The sequence below is a fragment of the Dasypus novemcinctus genome, chromosome 11 (genome assembly GCF_030445035.2).
Source record: "Dasypus novemcinctus isolate mDasNov1 chromosome 11, mDasNov1.1.hap2, whole genome shotgun sequence".
NCBI classification, from domain to species: domain Eukaryota; kingdom Metazoa; phylum Chordata; class Mammalia; order Cingulata; family Dasypodidae; genus Dasypus; species Dasypus novemcinctus.
In genome coordinates, this window is record NC_080683.1 from 4,399,253 (window position 1) to 4,417,984 (window position 18,732).

Sequence of the window (18,732 nt, forward strand, 5' to 3'; positions counted from 1 at the left end):
TAACATCAAAGCTTAGTTTGCTGCCCACACCTGTGGCTCCAAACCCACCCCAGGTAGTGGAGTAAAAGGTGTGAAGCTTCATCAGTGTCTCTGGGTGACTACAAATGGTCTTGGCCTGCAAGGGTTGGATTACTGCACATGGCTGTGGCTCCATCCCTACCCCTTTCAGGGGAAAAATGTGGGATAGTTTCATTGGTTCCTTCAACCTCCATGACTTAAGTACCAACAGCATCCTCAGCTCCTGCTATGCAGCCAGCAAGGGAGAAAGGGCAAGAAACAGATGAAAAAGAGCTGAAAAAAAATTAAAATTGGCTAAACACAAGGCACTATAAAATTTCAAATTAAGTTGAACCAAGTATCAAAAAGGGGCTGTAGCACAAAGCCAATCAAATAGAAATCCCTGGATTAAAGACAAAAACTGCTCCCAGAATAAATACATCTAGTAAGTCAGATGCCAAGACACAAACAAAAAATTACAATCCATACCAAGAAACATGAAAATATGGCCCAAAGGAACAAGTTAAGCCTCCAGAAGACATAAAGGAGTTGAGAAGACTAGTCAGAGATGTTCAAACAAACCTCCCAAATAAATTCAAAGAGATTAAGGATATTAAGGAGACACTGGATGGGGAGTGGATATGGCTCAATCAGTTGAGCGCCCACATGGGAGGACCTGGGTTTGGTTCCCAGTGCCTCCTAAAAAAGACAAACAATGAGAAGAAGAAAAAACTGAGCAGAAAATGACCACAAAACAACACGCAAACAGATGAGGAAGCCATCTCGGTGGGTGGGGACACTGGGTGAGCACAAAGACGAACTTCGAAAGCATACATAAAAATTAGCAGATCTTAGAGGAATGAAAGCAAATGAAATTAAAAACACACTGGAGGCATATAACAGGAGATTTGAGAAAGCAGAAGAAAGGAGTGGTGAGTTTGAACACATGACCTTCAAAAGTGAATACACAAAAGAACAAATAAGGAAAAGAGTGGAAAAAATTGAACAGGGTCTCAGGAAACTAAAGGATGGCAAGAGATGTCCAATATATCTATGTCATGGTGTCCCAGGAGAAGGGAAGGGGAGGGGAAGGGGAGGGAAGGGGAAGGGAAGGGGGAGGAATATTTGAAGAAATAATGGTAGAAAATTTCTCAACCCTATTGAAGGGCATAGATATTCATGTCAAGAAGCACAATGTACTCCCATCCAAATAAATTCATATTGGCCTCCTCTGAGACATATACAAATCAGAATGTCAAATGTCAAAAAATCTGACATCCTGAGAACAGCAAGAAAAAAGTGTTGCATCACATACAAGGGATGCCAAATACAATTAAGTGCTGATCTCTCAAATTCATACTATGAAGCCAATATTGCCCTAATACCAAAGCCAGATAAAAAATATTACAAAAAAAGAAAAGTACAGACCCATTTCTCTAATGAATATGGATGTGAAAATCCTCAATAAAGTACTGGCTTATCGAATCCAACAGCATATTGAAGTAATTATTCATAATGATCAATTGGTTTTTCTATCAGGCATGCAAGAGTGGTTCACAAGAAAATCAGTGTAATATACCACATTAATGAAACAAAAGAAAAATCACATGACCATCTCAATTGACACAGAGATGGCATTTGACAAAGGACAGCATCCTCTCTTGATAAAAAATACTCCAAAAGATAGGAATTGAAGGAACTTACTAAACATGATAAAGGGTGTATACGAAAACCCACAGCTAACATTGTACTCAATGATGAAAGACTGATATCTTCCCCAATGAGATCCGGAACAAGACAAAAGTACCCACTATCCTCACTGTTATTCAGTATAGGGCTAGAGGTTTTAGCTAGAACTATCAGGCAAGAAAAAGAAATAAAAATTGTCCAAATTTGAAAGCAAGAAGTAGAATTCTCACTATTTGCAGATGATATGATCCTATATGTAGAAATTCCCAAAAAATTTACAACAAAACCACTAGACCTAATAAATGAGTTCACCAGAGTGGCAGGATATAAGATCAATACACAAAAATCAGTGGTGTTTCTATACACTAGTAATGAGCAATCTGAGGAGGAAGTCAGGGAAAAAATCCACTTACAACAGCAACTAAAAGAATCAAATATTTAGAAATAAATTTAAACAAGGATGTAAAGTACTTCTATTCAGAAGACCACAATTGGTAAAAGAAATCAGGAGAAGATCTAAGTAATGGAAGAATACTTCCATTTTCATGGATTGGAAGACTAAATATCGTTAAGATGTCAATTCTACCCAAATTAGTATACAGATTCAATGCAATCCCAATAAAAATTCCACCAGCCTTTTTGAAGAAATGGAAAACACAATTATCAAATTTATTTGGAAGGATAAATATCCCTGAATAGCCAGACATATTTTAAAAACGAGGAGTGAAATTGGAGTAAAATCACTTCTAGACTAAATCCTATTACCTAGCTACAGTGGTTTAAAAAACAGCATAGCACTGACATAAAGATGCATAGATTGATCAATGGAACTGAATTGATTGTTCAGAAACAGAACTTCACATCTATGGTCGTGTGTGTGTGTGTGTGTGTGTGTACATTGTTTTCTTTTAGGAGGTACTGGGGATTGATCCAGGACCTCATACATGTGAAGCACATGACAACCACAGAGCTACACCAATTCCACATATGGTCAAGTGACTTTTGACAAGAATGCCAGGCCCGCCCAACTGGGGCAGAACAGTCTATTCAACAAACGGTGCTGGGAGAACTGGATATCTGAATATTCACATCCAAAAGTAAGAAAGATTACCCCTATCTCACAACTTATTTAAAAATTAACTCAAAATGGATCAAAGAACTAAATGTAAAAGCTACAGCCATAAAACTCCCAGAAGAAAATATAGGGAAACATCTTCAAGACATGGTGGTAGGTGGTAGTTTCTTGAACCTTACACTGAAAGCTTGGGCAATGAAAGAAAAAATGGATAAATGAGATCTCCTCAAACTTAAACACTTGTGATTCAAAGGAATTTGTCAAGAAAGTGAAAAGGCAGCCCACTCAATGGGAAAAATTATTTGGAAGCCACATATCCAATAAGGGTTGATTTCTATGCTATATAAAGAGATTATACAACTCAACAATAAAAGAGTAAGCAATCTCATTTTAAAATAGGGAAAAGGCTCAAATAGACATTTCTCCAAAGAGGAAATACAAATGGCAAAAAAGCACATGAAAAAATGTTCTATACCACTAGTAGGGAAATGCAAATCAAAAACTACAACTCTCACCTCATAAAATGGCCATTATTTAAAAAACAGAAAACAACAGGTGCTGGAGAAGATATAGAGAAATAGGAACACTCCTTCACTGTTGGTGGGAATGAAAAATGGTGCAGCCTCTGTGGAAGACACTTTGGTGGTTCCTCAGGAAGCTCAATATACAACAACCATATGATACAGCAATCCGTCTACTAGGTATTTATCTAGAAGAACTGAAAACAGTTGACATAAAGAAACATTTGCACACAGATGTTCATAGCAGTATTATTCAAAATTGCCCATGGATGGAAACAATGCAAGTTTCTATCAACTGATGAATGGATAAACAAAATGTGGCATATATATATGACAGAACATTATGCTGCTGTAAGAAGAAACAAAATTGGGACATGTTTGATAACATGGTTGAATTTTGAAGACATTATGCATAATGAAAGAAGCCAGACACAAAAGGATAAATATTGGATGGTCTCACTAATATGAACTAAGTATGAAGAATAAGCATATAGATTTAAAACCTGGAGTACAGGTAACTGAGAGATAGGAGATAGGGCTTAGAAGGGGTACTGATGCTTAATGTATATAAACTTTTTAATTAGCTAAACTGTAAAAATATGGAAATTGGTAGAGTTTATGGTAATACATTATGGTGACTATAACTAATGCAGTCGGTTTATAAATGGGATTGTGGCTGAAGGGGGTAATCTATGGCTATAAATATCAATTGAAAGAAAGCTAGACTATATTCTGGGGACCAAATAACATAGTGAACCCAGAGGTGGATGAGAATCGTGGTTAATAGTGCAAATACAAGAATATTCTATGAACTAGAACAGATGTACATCACTATTACAAGGTGGTAAGAATATGGAGATGCATAGAAAAAAATACAATTAATGTAACTTATGAACTATAGCTAACAGCAATATTATAATACACTTGCATCAACATAAAAGAAGATACTGTGTTAATAATATGGAGGTATGGAAAAAATATACCAAATGTATGCTACAGACCATAGTTAGTGATCATAGTCTGATGATGTTCTCTCAGAAGTGTAACAAATATTCCACAACAATGTAATGTGGTGGTGGAGGGATGTTTTATACCACTGCCTTTGTGGTGTCCCATAGGTTTTGATATGTTGTGTTCTCCTTTTCATTTGTCTCAAGATATTTATTGAATTCCCTTGCAATTTCTTCCTTGACCAATTGATCAAGAATGCATTGTTTAATCTCCATATATTTGTGAATTTTCCCTTTTTTCATCTGTTATTGATTTCCAATTTTATTCCATTATGGTCAGAGGATGTGTTCTATAAAATTTCGATCTTTTAAAGTTCACTGAGACTTTAATGGCCCACCATATGGTCTATCCTGCAGAAGGATCATAAGCTTTTAAAAAGAATGTATATCCTGCTGTTTTTGGGGTATAATGCTCTATAAATGTCTGTTAGGTCTAAATCATTTATTATTCAAGCTCACTCTCTGTTCGCTTATTTATCCTCTGTCCAAATGTTCTATCCAACGCTTAGGAGTGGTGTGTTGAAGTCTCCAACTATTACTGCAGTGATGTCTATTTTTCCCTTCAGCTTTGCCAGTGTGTGCCTCAGTATCTTGGGACACCCAGGTTAGGTGCATAAATATATTTATTGTTATTTCTTCTCGGTGAATTGCCCATTTTGACCTTCTTCATATCTTATAACAGTTTTGCATTTAAATTCTATTATGTCTGATATTAGTATCGCTATGCCAGATATTTTTTACTATTTGTGCTGAATATCTTTTTCTAACCTTTCACTTTCAACCTGATTTTGTCCTTATGTCTGAGGTGAGTCTCTTGTAAACAACATATAGATAGCTCACATTTTTTATCCATTCTGTTAGTCTGTATCTTTTGACTGGAGAATTCAATCCATTAGCATTCAATATTATCACTTTAAAGGCATTATTTACTTCATCCATTTTATCCTTTGGCTTTCCCTTGTCATATCTTATCATTGTCTGTCTTTTTACCCTTTAGTTAACCTTCCTAATAATCTTCATTTCCACACTCTTCTCCAAGTCTCATGATCTTGTTTTTGTGTATCATCTCCATTCTATTTACTTTTATTTTATATAGTTACATATTGTGTATCTTTTCAAAGCCTGTCAGAATACCTCATAAAATTAATTTCATCTCCAGATATCCATATCCATCTTGATGTTTATTTTGCGATCCATCTGTTTTACTCTCTCTCTTCCCCACTCTTTCCTTCCATGCTGTTCTCATAGACTAGAATTTTAAGCTACCCTCCCAAACACTACAAGCTCCCAATTAAGCCCCCACTGATGGTCATTAGGATTCACTGCCTTGTGGTGATGTACGGGACAAAACCAATCCTCACAAGACACCTGCGGTTGGCTCTACACCTGGTGGGGAAGCTGTTCTGTGTCCTCTCCTCTCTCTAGAGCTGTAGCACACTTTCCTCAACTTCCCTTACGAGCAGGGGAGGGACAACCACAACCTCTAGTCAGGAACAGGAAGCCCACCTTCGGCTCTCCTTCCTACACGGAGCCCTTCTAGCTTCTTTCCCACCTGAGAGGTAAATTTCCAGCCAACGATGCCTGCCTCGAGACCTGGAGGCCAAGACTTCAGCCCTACTCACCAGGTCTCATTTAAAGTCCTGTCTCATTTAAAGTTCTCAAGGAGAGCTTTTGTATTTGAACACAGCCATGTTTTGGGGGTTTTGTTGTTGCTGTTGTTTTTGTTGTTTGTTTGTTTTTTGAGTATATAATTTTGCATTTCTTAGTGGTTTTTGTATGCCAAACACATACAAGATCACTGTCTACTGGTATTAATGTTTTACCACTTTGAATGAAATGTAAAACCCTTTCCTCCATTTAGTTCTCTTCCCACTTTCCACTTCTTAAATATAATTGTCTTGGGTTTCCCCAAAGTAGAGTGGGGACGGAGCGGGGACGGAGCGAGGCCTCCCCCATCGCCCCGAAGTGACTGGAGCGGCCGGTCACTAACAGTGAGACGCAGGGCCCGCTCCGCTCTGAGGCACTGGATTGCGCATTATTTACTTCGGGGATTCGCACTGCAATGAGCCTTCCTCAGGATTCTGACTCGGCGAGGTCTGCGCTTCTCATTTTCCTCCCTTTAAGGCACGACACCACACCCACCCGCCTCCCCCTCAGCCGCCTCCAGCGCTCTCTGGGGGTCCCTGGGCTCGCCCGGCGGCCCCGCCTCTCGCCTTCCGATTGGCACCTCGCTCGTCCCGCCCGCCGGCAAATCTTCCCTTCTCGTTGGTCGGCGGCGAGGTCGTGGCGAAACCTGACCCAATGGGCAGTAGATCTCGGGAACGCAGCCGGAAATAGGCCCGAGCGGGCGCCGTCGGCTGGGGACGCCGACCTAGAGCGCTGGGACGCCCGGCGTGGGGGCCGCAGGCGGGATTCTGCGTGGGTCTCTGCGTGGGTCCCTGCGTGGGTCGCTGACGCTGCAAAAGAACAGCCCTGGGGGAGGCCCTGGCGGGGCGGCCGGGGTCAAGTGCCGCGGCTTCTGGACCGCCTGAGGCCGAGGCCCGGGAGTTGGCTGAGCCTGGGTTGGAACCGGGCTCCTCGTCCGGGAGTTGGAGCTCCGGGCCCGCTGGCTCCTGCCCACGCTGCCCATCCCCACACACGGCCCGGGGCGCCTTCCCAGGTGGGCGCAGCCGGTTTGGGGGCCAAGTCACCCTGTGAGCCTAACGGTGGCATCGGGCCTGGGCGCCCAGGAGTGGGAAGGTCTTGATGGTTAAACTGGAGGAGGACGGTGTCTGGAGCCAATAGCCGCCCCCTCCCGATGCGGGGCCAAGCCGGGAGGCCTCCCACCTGCGCTTCCAACAGTTTTGCGTCCAAGAGGCAGTTGCTCTTGGAGAAGCCCTCAGCCGGCTCCAGGAGCTTTGCCATGGGTGGCTGCGGCCTGAGATGCGTACCAAGGAACAGATCCTGGAGCTGAAACAATTCCTCACCATCCTGCCTCAGGAGATGGAGAGCAGAGTGCAGGAGCTGCATCCAGAGAGCCGCGAGGAAGCTGAGCTGTGGGTACATCAAGATCCTAATAAGAGGGCCCTCTCCTGGGACATGGTGCAGGAAAGTTATGAGAATGTGGACTTAAGGAGTCCCAGATTACCAGTCAGAAGGCTAAGTACCCAAGTGGAACAAAGGGGAAAGCCATGGGATCCCAGGGTCCAGAGTTACAAAGAGGGCTTGACCTTAAGAAGCCCAGCTGTAGAAGAGCTTCAATCAAAATGCTCACCTAACTCACCATCAAGTGCATCCACATGGGTGAGAAGCCCTATCAGTGTAATGTATGTGGAAAAAGCTTCTCTTACAGTTCCAGCCTCCACAGCCACCAGAGAACACATACAGGTGAAAAGCCCTACAAGTGCCCTGAGTGTGGGGAGATGTTTCCTCACAGTTTAACCTCTTCAGGCACCAGAGAATTCACACAGGAGAAAGACCCTTTAAGTGTTCCAAGTGTAGGAAGAGTTTCTCTTGTAGTTCACACCTTGTCACTCATGAAAGAGCTCATGAGGGAGAGAGACTTTACCCCTTCTCCGAGTGTGGGGAAGCAATGAATGCAATACCCCCCTTCTTACAAATCATGGAGCCCACAAGGCAGAGAAGAAACGCTTTGAATGACTGGCTTGTGGGCATGCACCTTAACAGATATCAGAAAACCCATATGGGAGAGGAACCATGTAATAAATGCATCCTTTGTGAGGAAAACTTCTCTCATTATCCATCTTAATCAGGCACCAGAGAATTTGCATGGGTGAAAAACCCTGTACTAGCATGAGTGTGGAGATACTTTCTCTCACAGCTCCAATCAGATTCATCACCTCAGAACCCATACAGGAGAGAGACTGACTATAAATGTTCTGAATGTGGAGAAAGCTTTTCTCAGAGTTCATGCCTTATAAGCCATCAGAGAACTCACACTGATAAAAATAATAGGGTTTCTCTTGTACCAGAAAAGGTGACATATTCAGAATTTCCCATTTTAATGAGCTAGTCTTCCTTGTCCAACGGACCAAATGACTTGTATGTTTTTAAGGTAATTAACTACAAAGAAGAAAAGAAGGTCATCATGAGGGAGGTACAGAGGCAGCAAAGAATTAGCATAAAGCTAAAAAGGAATTCTGTCTGCATTCGTGAAGATGGAAAGTCTTGGAGGGGACCACTCAGGGTGGAATTTCCTAACTCCATTTCCAAGGTATGCCCATGCTCAGTATATTTATCCAACTTATGGTTTTGATGCCTTACTGTGTCCAGTATCTATCTCAACAGATTTGGGGATCCAAGTGATATTTCTATGTCCCCACTTGGGACATTCTGCAAGAACATTTGGGCCCCTGAGGCCCCTTGAAACCAAAGAAGGGGGACTGAGTATCCTGAAAAATAAGCCAGAGGTCAAGAAAAAACTAGTAATGAGTTACAACTCTCCTGAAGACCCTTGCTGGTCCTTCAGCACTCTTCATCAGCCTGACAGGACTGCCCAGTGAGAAGCCACTCATGTAAATGTCACTTTAGACAATAAGAAACCAGAGACCTAAGGGAAATACATAAAATTATGTAAGCCCAAGAATTGGTAGCAGAAATAGGAGTCTGAATTAGTCTACCCTTTGCAGAGATCTAGACTTTTAGTCCACCTCTGTCAGGAAAAGATGGAGCTCTGGAGTCTTGTTCCTGGGTAATGGATTTCATGAAAGATGGATCCCCTGGGAAGCTTTGAAAACTTGGGTCCAAGGGAAATTATGATTTATACCTGTCCCTGTTGAAAGTATCTTTGGATAGTAATAAATATTTTAAGGAAAATAAATAAAATTGTCATAAGTATTTCCCCACATACTTTAAACACTGCATTAAATGGTCTATAATTTTCACTTCAGCCATCAAATAGGAGTTAAACTCACAAGAAGAATAGTGTGATGGTTAGTTTTATATGTCAACTTGGCTAGGTTAAGGTGTCAGTTGTTAGGTCAACTGGCCTAGATGCTGTTTTGGAGGTATTTTATTGATGGGATTAGCATCAACAATCAGCTGATTTTAAGTAAAGGAGATTACCCTCAATGTGGTTGGGCCTCATCTAATCAGCTGGAGGCCATAGAAAAAAGAACTGAGGGTTCCAGGAAGAAGAGGCAATTTGGACTCAAGACTTTAGCATCAACTTACTGGAGTTTCCAATCTGCCTGCTTACTGTACAGAATTTGGATTTGTCAAACTCACAATTGTGTGAGGCAATTCTTTCAAATAAATCATAGATGATGATAGATTAGATAGATAGATGGATGATAGGTGATAAAGTGATAGAGATACATAGATATATCCTATTGTTTCTGTTTCTCAGGGGAACCCTGACTAATACAGATAGTCAGTTGTATTTACCAATTTTTTTATCCATTGTTATTTTACCCATTGTTCTTTGAAATTCAAACCCTTCTTCTGTTATCATCATTACTTTTTATTTGGATAACTTCCTCTAGTCATTCTTTTAGGGTAGGTTTTCTACCAGCAAAATTTTCATTATATATTGTCTAAGAATATCTTTACTTCTCCTTCTGTCTTGAAGGATAGTTTCACCAGATATGGAATTCATAGTTGAGTTATTTTCTTATAACATGAAAAACCTTTCAAATCTGTCTTTACTCCATGGTTTCAGATAAGAAATCCCCTGCCATTCAAAATAGTGTTCCCCTATAGGTAAATGGAAGGGAAGCATCTACTTTGGCTGCCTCCTGCCACTGCAGGGAGAGGGTCAGGAAATGTTGACTCAGACTCTGCCTCCAGAGGGAAGGCTGGGAGATACTGGATGTGGATCTTCTGCCTCTGGGTAAAGAGCTTAGGGGACATTGGATGTGCTGATGCATCTGGATGGGGATTGGGAAGAAATTTCCCACCTGATCTTTGCCATCTCCAGCACAGACAGAATCGGCCTACCTGCAACCCCAACCATGCACTTTTCATTTTAGTCATCATTGCTGCATCTGGAGTGCAGACAGATTTACCAAATTGTGAAGTCCCAGTGACATTTTGACCAGAAATCCTTTTCATTCATCCCTTTATAATTATTCTCTATGTTTCATGGTCTGGATTTGTATTTTTTATTATGCTCTCATTTTTGTCAGGATTTTAATTTTTCTTTAGGAGTCCTGTATGTCCCTGGTTATATAAATGTCCCCAGAAAGTCATCATGTTTCCTCTATTATAGTGCCCAGAAGTTTCACAATCTCCTGAACTAGTTTTTAGGTTAATTTCTTACTTTAGCATTCTTGCATAAATAGGCAGTAGGCATTTGGATATTGTACCAGCATGGGCCATAACATATTGTTTTTCTCACTTGGAATCCAGAAGAGTTAACCAGATCCCCTGTTACATCTCTGGTCATGATCTTATAGTCTCATTTTTATTAAGAGAGCAGATGTTTTCATTTACATTAATGGGGAGATAAAAATAAAACAAAAGATATATGTTCCACCTATTCTTCCCTCCCACTCCCCTGAGAACTACATGCAAAGTGTAAACTATAGACCTTGGTTAGTAGCAGTGCTTCAATATTTGTTCATCAATTGTAACAAATGTACCATACTAAGGTAAGAGGTTAATGTATTAGTCAGGGTTCTCTAGGGAAACAGAATCAAAAAGAGATATCTGTCAATAATATGTGATTTTATGAGTGTCTTACGTGACCATGGGTATGTACAAGTCCAAGTTCCACAGGCAGGCTACAGTCAGCGGCTCCAGTGAAAGTCCAGGGAAGGTTCTTGATGAGTTCTGGTAGACATTGACCGTCCAAAGACAAGCTGGGAAATTCTTACTCAATGCTGGAATCACTTCCCCTTTTAAGGCATTCAACTGATTGGATAAAGCGTCACTCATTGCTGATGGCAATCTCCCTGATTGATGTAATTATAACCAGCTATCTATGACTTACCACTGCAGTAAAGTTAATGGTGACTAAAGTCCATAAATGCCCTTGTATTAACGTTAACCCGGTGCTTGCTTGACCAAACTGGGCATAATTACCTGGCTGAGCTGACATAAAAACCTAACCATCACAGTTATTAATATGGAAAAATGTGGGAGTGGGAAGGGTGGGGTCTATGGGAATCCCCTATACTTTCTATGTAACTTTTCTGTAATCTAAAACTTCTCTAAAAATAAATTTTATTATATGAAAAAAGAGATGTGGAAACTGCTCTCATTCATCAATGATGTGAGCTACATCTTTGCTGAATCAGATAATAGTTTTTGAACACTAGAAGAAATTTTCTCAATTTTCTATTCTATTCACTACATAATAGCTACAGACATGACACATTCTTACATTTTAATCTGCAATATTAGCATTTTTCTTCATCACTTTCTTAAGTCCAAACCAGGGTTGGCAAACTATGCATAGTGATCCTGCCACTAGTTTCTGTAAATAAAATTTTGTGAGAACATAGCTGTGCTCATTCTTTTATGTATTGTCTATGGCTGCTTTCACACTGTAATATCAGAGTCCTTAATTGTGACAGAAGACTATATGGTTCACAAGCCGAAAATATTTTCTCTTTGGGAAACCTTGATCTAGACAATCAACAAAACAATCAAGCCTTGATTTACAACATTTGTTGTTTCCACAGTGTAAATACTCCCACCATGGCCAATTTCACGTTACCAACCTAGATGCCACAGAATGCAGAGTTGGGAAGAGATGTACAGTAACACAGCTGTATACAGAATTTCCACTACATATTTACAACATGTAAATAACCTCAAGTGCATGGATAATAATAAAATGTAGTAAAATACTTAGGAAGTGACGAGTTTTTAGTGTTTACAGAATATCTTGTTTCAGTGTGCTTCGCTTCATTGCACTTTGCAGGCATTGTATTTTTTTTTTTTTTAATAAATTGAAGGTCTGTGACAACCACACATCAAGCCAGTCTTTTGGTGCCATTCTTTCAACAGCATGTGCTCACTTTGTGTCTGTGTCACATTTTGGTAATTCTCTCAGTATTTCAAGCTTTTCATTCTTTTTATACCTGTTATGGTGATTTGTGATCGGTGACATATGACGTTACTAGTGTGTTTTGGGTTTCCATGATCCATGCCCATTTAAGACAGCAAGCGTAATCAATAAACAGTGGGAGGTCCACGGCTCAAACCCAGGGCCTCCTTGACCCGTGTGGAGCTGGCCCATGCGCAGTGCTGATGCACACAAGGAGTGCCGTGCCACGCAGGGTGTCCCCCATGTAGGGGATCCCCACGCGCAAGGAGTGCGCCCCGTAAGGAGAGCCACCCAGTGAGAAAGAAAGTGCAGCCTGCCCAGGAATGGTGCCGCACACATGGAGAGCTGACCCAACAAGATGACACAACAAAAAGAAACACAGATTCCCGGTGCCACTGATAAGGATAGAAGTGGTCACAGAAGAACACACAGTGAATGGACCCAGAGAGCAGACGACTGGGGGAGTGGGGGAGAGAAATAAATAAAAAATAAATCTTAAAAAAATAAATCAATAAACGGTGTGTGTGTTCTGACTGCTCCACTGACTAGCCATTTCCTCATCTTTCTCCCACTCCTTGTGCCTCCCTATTCCCTGAGACACTACAATATTGAAATTAGGGCAATTAATAACCTTACATTGGCCTCTAAATGTTTACATGAAAGGAAGAGCTACAAGTCTCACTTTAAAGTGAAAGCTAGACATGATTAAGCTTAGTGAGGAAGGTATGCCCAAAGCTGAGATAGCCTGAAAGCCTCCTGCACCAGTTAGCCAAGTTGTGAATACAAAGGAAAAGTTCTTGAGGGAGATAGATTAAAAGTGCTACCCCAGTGAGCACATGTAGGATAAGAAAGTGAAACGTTACTGCTGATATGGGGAAAGTTTTAATTGTCTGAAGAGAGATCAACCAGGCACAACATTCCTTAAGCCAAGCCTACTTCAGAGTAAGGCCCTAACTATCTTCAATACTATGAAGGGTGAAACAGGTGAGGAAACTTAAGAAGAAAAGTTTGAAGCTAGCAGAGATTGGTTCATGAGGCTTAAGGAAAGAAGTCATTTCCGTAACATAAAAGTGCAAAGTGAAGCACAAGTGCTAATGCAGAAGCTGCAGCAAATTATCCAGAAGATCTAGCTAAGATAACTGATGGAGGTGGCTACATTAAACATCATATTTTCAACACAGATGAAACAGCCTTCTAGTGGAAGATACCATCCAGGACTTTCCTAGCTAGATATGGCTGAATTGCTGCAATCTCATGATAAAACTTTGATGGATAAGGAGTTCCTTCAGATGGATGAGCAAAAAAGTGATTTTCTTGATATGAAATCTATTCCTGGTGAAACATTCAAAAACAAGGGTGATTGCACTAGTGAAATCATCTCTCTCTCTCCTACACACACATAAGTTGCAAAGAATTTGAATGATCATAACCCTTAGTCCATGACTCTTATCATTGGGCCAAGTATATTTTTCTTTTTTAATTTGTGTTTTTAATATAATAAGCATTGGTGAACTCATAATCCAACACATATATGATATCCCTGACAATAACTTTGCAATATATCAATGTCCATTTGGGTCAGGCTTTTTGTTATTTGGACATTCCATATCTTCTCTTTTGCCTGCTTGATCAATGAAGAATCAAGAGAGGTATATAGAAATATCTTGATGGTCAATTTGTTATTTCCTTCCTGTAATATTAAATTTTGATTCATATATTTGAGGCTATTTTATTAGATGCACATATGTTTATAGTTCTACTTTTCTTGATAAAGTGAACATTTATCAATAATGCTTTTTTTCTTACAATTTTTTTCTGACACTAAGATCAATTTTTTCTTTAGTTACTATTTGCCTGAAATATCCTTTCTATATTTTGCATTCAATCTTTGAATGTCCTTTTTGCTTTAGTTGAATTTATAATTTTGTTCAATCTGTCAATTTCTGTCTGGGATTAATGAGACATAGACTTTCTATACCATCTCAAGTTTTTTTCATTTCTATCTCTCCCATGATTTCAATGAGTTTTCCACTGTTAGCCCATTTTAAAACCCATTCTAGCAAGTGTAGCAGGCCTTGGGCTGCTGCCTGGTGGTGGCTCTATTTTGGCCTTAACCCAGAGACACATTTTCAGATTATGTTTAAGTTTGTGTTGCTTATTTCTAGCATCTTCCTTCATATAGGAATTACTGTCCCAGATCCAGCCTTTTGCAGCTATTCAGACACTGTCCTGGCTATCTCTGTATGGACTGCCTCTAGACCCAAAACCCCTTGCCTTCATGTAGGCTGCATAGCTTTAGACACTGCTTATTAGTATGTGACTTACTTTGCTAAAGCTGCTGAAGACAATATACCAGATGGGTTGACTTAAATAATAGTTTATTAGCTTACAAGCTTACAGTTCTGAGGCCATGAAAATGTCCAAATCAAGGCTTCATCATGCAATGCTTTCTCCCCAAAGACCAGGAGCCCATGATCCTGGACTCTGTCACATGGCATGGCACATGATGGCATCTGCTGGTCTTTCCCTTTTCTCCTGAGTTTCATTGCATCTAAGTCCTCACTTTTGTGGCTTTCTCTCTTTCTCCTTCCCTCCCTTTCTCTCTCTCTCTCTGAATTACATTCTCTTACAAAGGTCTCTAGTAAGAGGATTAAGACCCACCCTGGGTCATGCCTTACCGAGCAACCTAATCAAGAAGCCCTGATTATAATAGATCTACACACACAGGCATGGATTCGTTTTAAGAACATACTTTTCTGGAGTCCATATAGCTTCAAACCATCACAGTGTGGGTTCCCTGTCTGGTTGTATTTTTTTTCAGGGAATTTCCTAAAAAGTGATTATAAATGCCTTTGACACATTAACTTTCTAGGTCCTTTTTAAATCAAGTAACTATTGAAAACTATATGGGTGCTCTAAAATAAAGCTGCTTCATTATCTTACTTGTAAATCACTTGAACATACATTCTTCATAGCTAGAATAAATACAAGAAGACTTATCTATGGGTAGACTGCTTTCAAAACTAACTGTTAAGAGACTAGGGTAAAATATATTTTGTAGAAAAAGAAAGTATGTTTTTCTCAGACCAAATTATCAGTGGGGGCATCCTAATAGCATGCAGGATCCCCAGGTCAGAAGAAAAGTAAACTAGGTTACAAGACAGAAGACGTACATATACTTAGTTCTCAAAGGTGGAGAGGAACTGTCTGGGCATTGGAAACGGTTACTAGGCAAGATGTGTGGTTAAAGAGGAAGGAAGATGATAACCTTTGCAGAAGTGTGGTTAAAGGAAACTATTAATATCATTGAATATATTTTTCTTCAGCCAGTGAAAAGCATATGAGAAGGCAGCATCACTTGTCTCGGGAAGTACAAGCTACGAAGAAGGCATATATAAAATGTACCACACCAGTGGAGGACAGGAGGGAGGTGGGGTGAATTTCCATCTATAATAGTAGTATAAAATTTCAAGGAATAAATTTCACGAGGAAACATAGATTTAATTGTTTTTAATTATAAAAATCTACCATGGAGCATAAAACTCTTATGAAAAGACATACCGTGTTCACAGTTCAGAATATAATTTTGGACTAAAATTTTCAAACAAATCAATATGAGAATTATAATATGAACAGTGGATTAAAGTCAATTTAGGGAAGCAGACTTGGCCTAATGGATAGGGCGTCCGCCTACCACATGTTAGGTCCACGGTTCAAACACTGGGCCTCATTGACCCATGTGGAGCTGGCCCATGCGCAGTGCTGATGCATGCAAGGAGTGCCGTGCTACGCAGGGGTGTCCCATGCAGGGAGTGCACCCTATAGGGAGAGCTGCCCAGTGCAAAAGAAAGTGCAGCCTGCCCAGGGTGGTGCCGCACACAGGGAGAGCTGATGCAACAACAAGATGACAGCAACAGAGGGAAACACAGATTCCCAGTGCCGCTGATAAGGATAGAAGTGGTCACAGAAGAACACACAGCAAATGGACACAGAGAACAGACAATGGGGTGGGGAAGGGGAGAGAAATAAATAAAAAAATAAATCTTAAAAAAAAAAATAAAGCCAATTTAATGGTTAAGTAAAAAATGTTCTTTTCTTAGGAAATGTACACTGAAAAGCATATATATATAAATAGGTATATAAAATATTATCCCAAACTTATTCTTGCAGCTTTTTTGTTTTCCTTTATTTTTCCAGATGAAAAGGGAAAACTCCACATGCTATTATAAAAATATTATCATAAAGTAACAATACCAAGGAAAAAGGAAGTCAGAAAACTAAATGATTTTAAAATTCATTAAAAATAATGAACAAAACTCACCAAGTACATGCATTTCCTTGTTTTACATATTATAGCTGCTATTTTTACATCCCTTAGAGTCCTGTACTTCTTACTAGCCAGTTCATTACTTCAATTCCCTATTACAGCTCATAATTCTTTATATTGAACTTTCCCTTTTCAAATGGCTATGTAATTTAAACTATAGACCTAGGTTAGAAGCAGTGCTTCAATATTTATTCATCAATTGTAACAAATGTACCACACTATTGTAAGATGTTATTAATAGGGGAAGATGTAGGAGGGGAAGGGGTGGGGTATATGGGAATTCCTAATACTTTCAATGTATCTTTTCTATAATCTAAAAATCTCTTTTAAAATAAAGTTTATTATAGTTTTAAAAATGATGTGATTTCTTTCTTCAGATTAGATCCAAACACATACACCAACAAAATTTCAGTCAAGCATGAAGCCAAAATAAAGATGATTCTCAGACACGCAAAGACAAGAAAATTTACTTCCAATATATCTTTTTTAGGATAGTAATAGAAGATGCATTTCAACATAATTAAGTTGTTAAGTAAGAAAGAGGAAGGGATAGGATACATGAAACAAGTTCAACCTAAAACAAGCAGTCAAGGGACTCCCGGGATAACATCTGCTCAGAAGGCCTGGAAGTCAGCTTTTTACAATTTAAACTAGAGAACCAAGGGCTCCAGGAAGAAGATATCCAGGATAAATATGATTCTGTAAGTTTTATGATATTCTTGTGACATCCAAATACCTAAGGGTGTGATAAAAAAAAATTTTTAACTGTAGGGGAATTAACTGTGATTAGAAACTCTATAAAAATCGAAAGATCTTCCAGAAAGAAGACATAGTCATGCTTTTTTATTTTTCAAGAAGGTACCAGGGATCAAGTCCTGGACCTTGTATATGGGAAGCAGGTGTCCAACCACTAGAGCTACATCTGCTCCCTGCATTATTAACATATATAACTGTTTATGAACAAAAAACACTTTTTAAATTTTTACCTCATATTGGAATTGTAGCCAAACAATCGAAATCATAGTTACAAACAAGGTATAAATGTTAGCAACTGCAAAAACATTAAAGATAAAGTGCAAATGCTAGAAGTTGGGATCTGAAGAAGGGAAAGAAAAGGAGAACAGAAAGAGCAGGGAAGCAAATAGCTTCATCTACAGGGAGGAAATTCAAGACGTTGTGTATATAATTGATGGAAAAAGAGAGGACTGCTTTAAAAAGACAATGTTTACCTACAGAGGAGTTAAAAATAATATAACAGTATCAAGAGCAGGATGGCAGAGATACATGGTTGATGGTGATCTATATTCTACACTATTATCACTTGATGTCTAAATTAATACCACCACCACCAAAGAAAAGACATGCACAATCCTGTTCAAAGTCATTGATCTGGGGTAAGGGCCAGGGAAGCTCTGAAGGCTCCTGTTTTCTGATGAACTACATCTCTACTGTTGAATTTTTAAACTATAGACATGTAATCTTTTTATAATTTTTAAATAAAAGATCACGCTTGATGAAGAATCAAGATAGTGGCAGAGGATAAAGCAGCTCAGCGTGAAAAAGGACAGTGGTATGCACCAAATGTGGAGGTGGAGATATTTTCGGTGTGCAATTTTATATAGCAATCTCTTACCTGCCAGGACACGCAAAGGAGTCCATTTTTCTGAGTGGTTCAGTTTTCAGGTAAAAGCAGGCCCTATGTCGTGCTCCATTTCACGCTTCTTTGCTTCTCAGACATCCAAAACGACGTTTCAGATTGCATCATATTTGGACACACAGAAGGAAGAATCAGAGAAATAGGAGCTGGCCCGTTGCCCCCCTTTAGGAGGGAATGCTGGCCTTTCCGGTCTAGACCAGGGAACGTCATAGAAGGAAAGCTGCCACGTGCCTTTTCCCAGCGCGCATTGTCGCCACCTGCTGGACATCCGCGAGCGAGCCCGTGAATCACTGGCCTCCGAATCAAGGTGCTTTTAGCACAGATGATTACATCAAAAGAAACACGAAACACAACTCCGAATTTTTTGAAATGTAATTTAGGTCTTTCAGAGGGTGCCTGAGGATTTTGAAATAACACCCTCCTTAACAGTCCTTTCCTCTCACGACTTCTGCTCAGATTTTCT

At 39.8% G+C, this 18,732-nt stretch overlaps 1 protein-coding gene and 1 pseudogene across 1 annotated transcript in view; one reads left to right on the plus strand and one right to left on the minus strand.

The window, feature by feature from the left end:
* LOC101435064 (HLA class II histocompatibility antigen, DQ beta 1 chain-like) overlaps positions 1 to 18,461 on the minus strand; it is a 56,938-nt gene extending 38,477 nt beyond the window's left edge. The window contains exon 1 of the mRNA XM_058306548.2: positions 18,246 to 18,461. The gene's annotated coding sequence lies outside the window, so the exon portion shown is untranslated. The remainder of the gene's footprint in view (positions 1 to 18,245) is intronic.
* Positions 7,387 to 8,304, plus strand: LOC101439905 (zinc finger protein 263-like; annotated as a pseudogene).
* Positions 18,462 to 18,732: the final 271 nt, after the last annotated feature.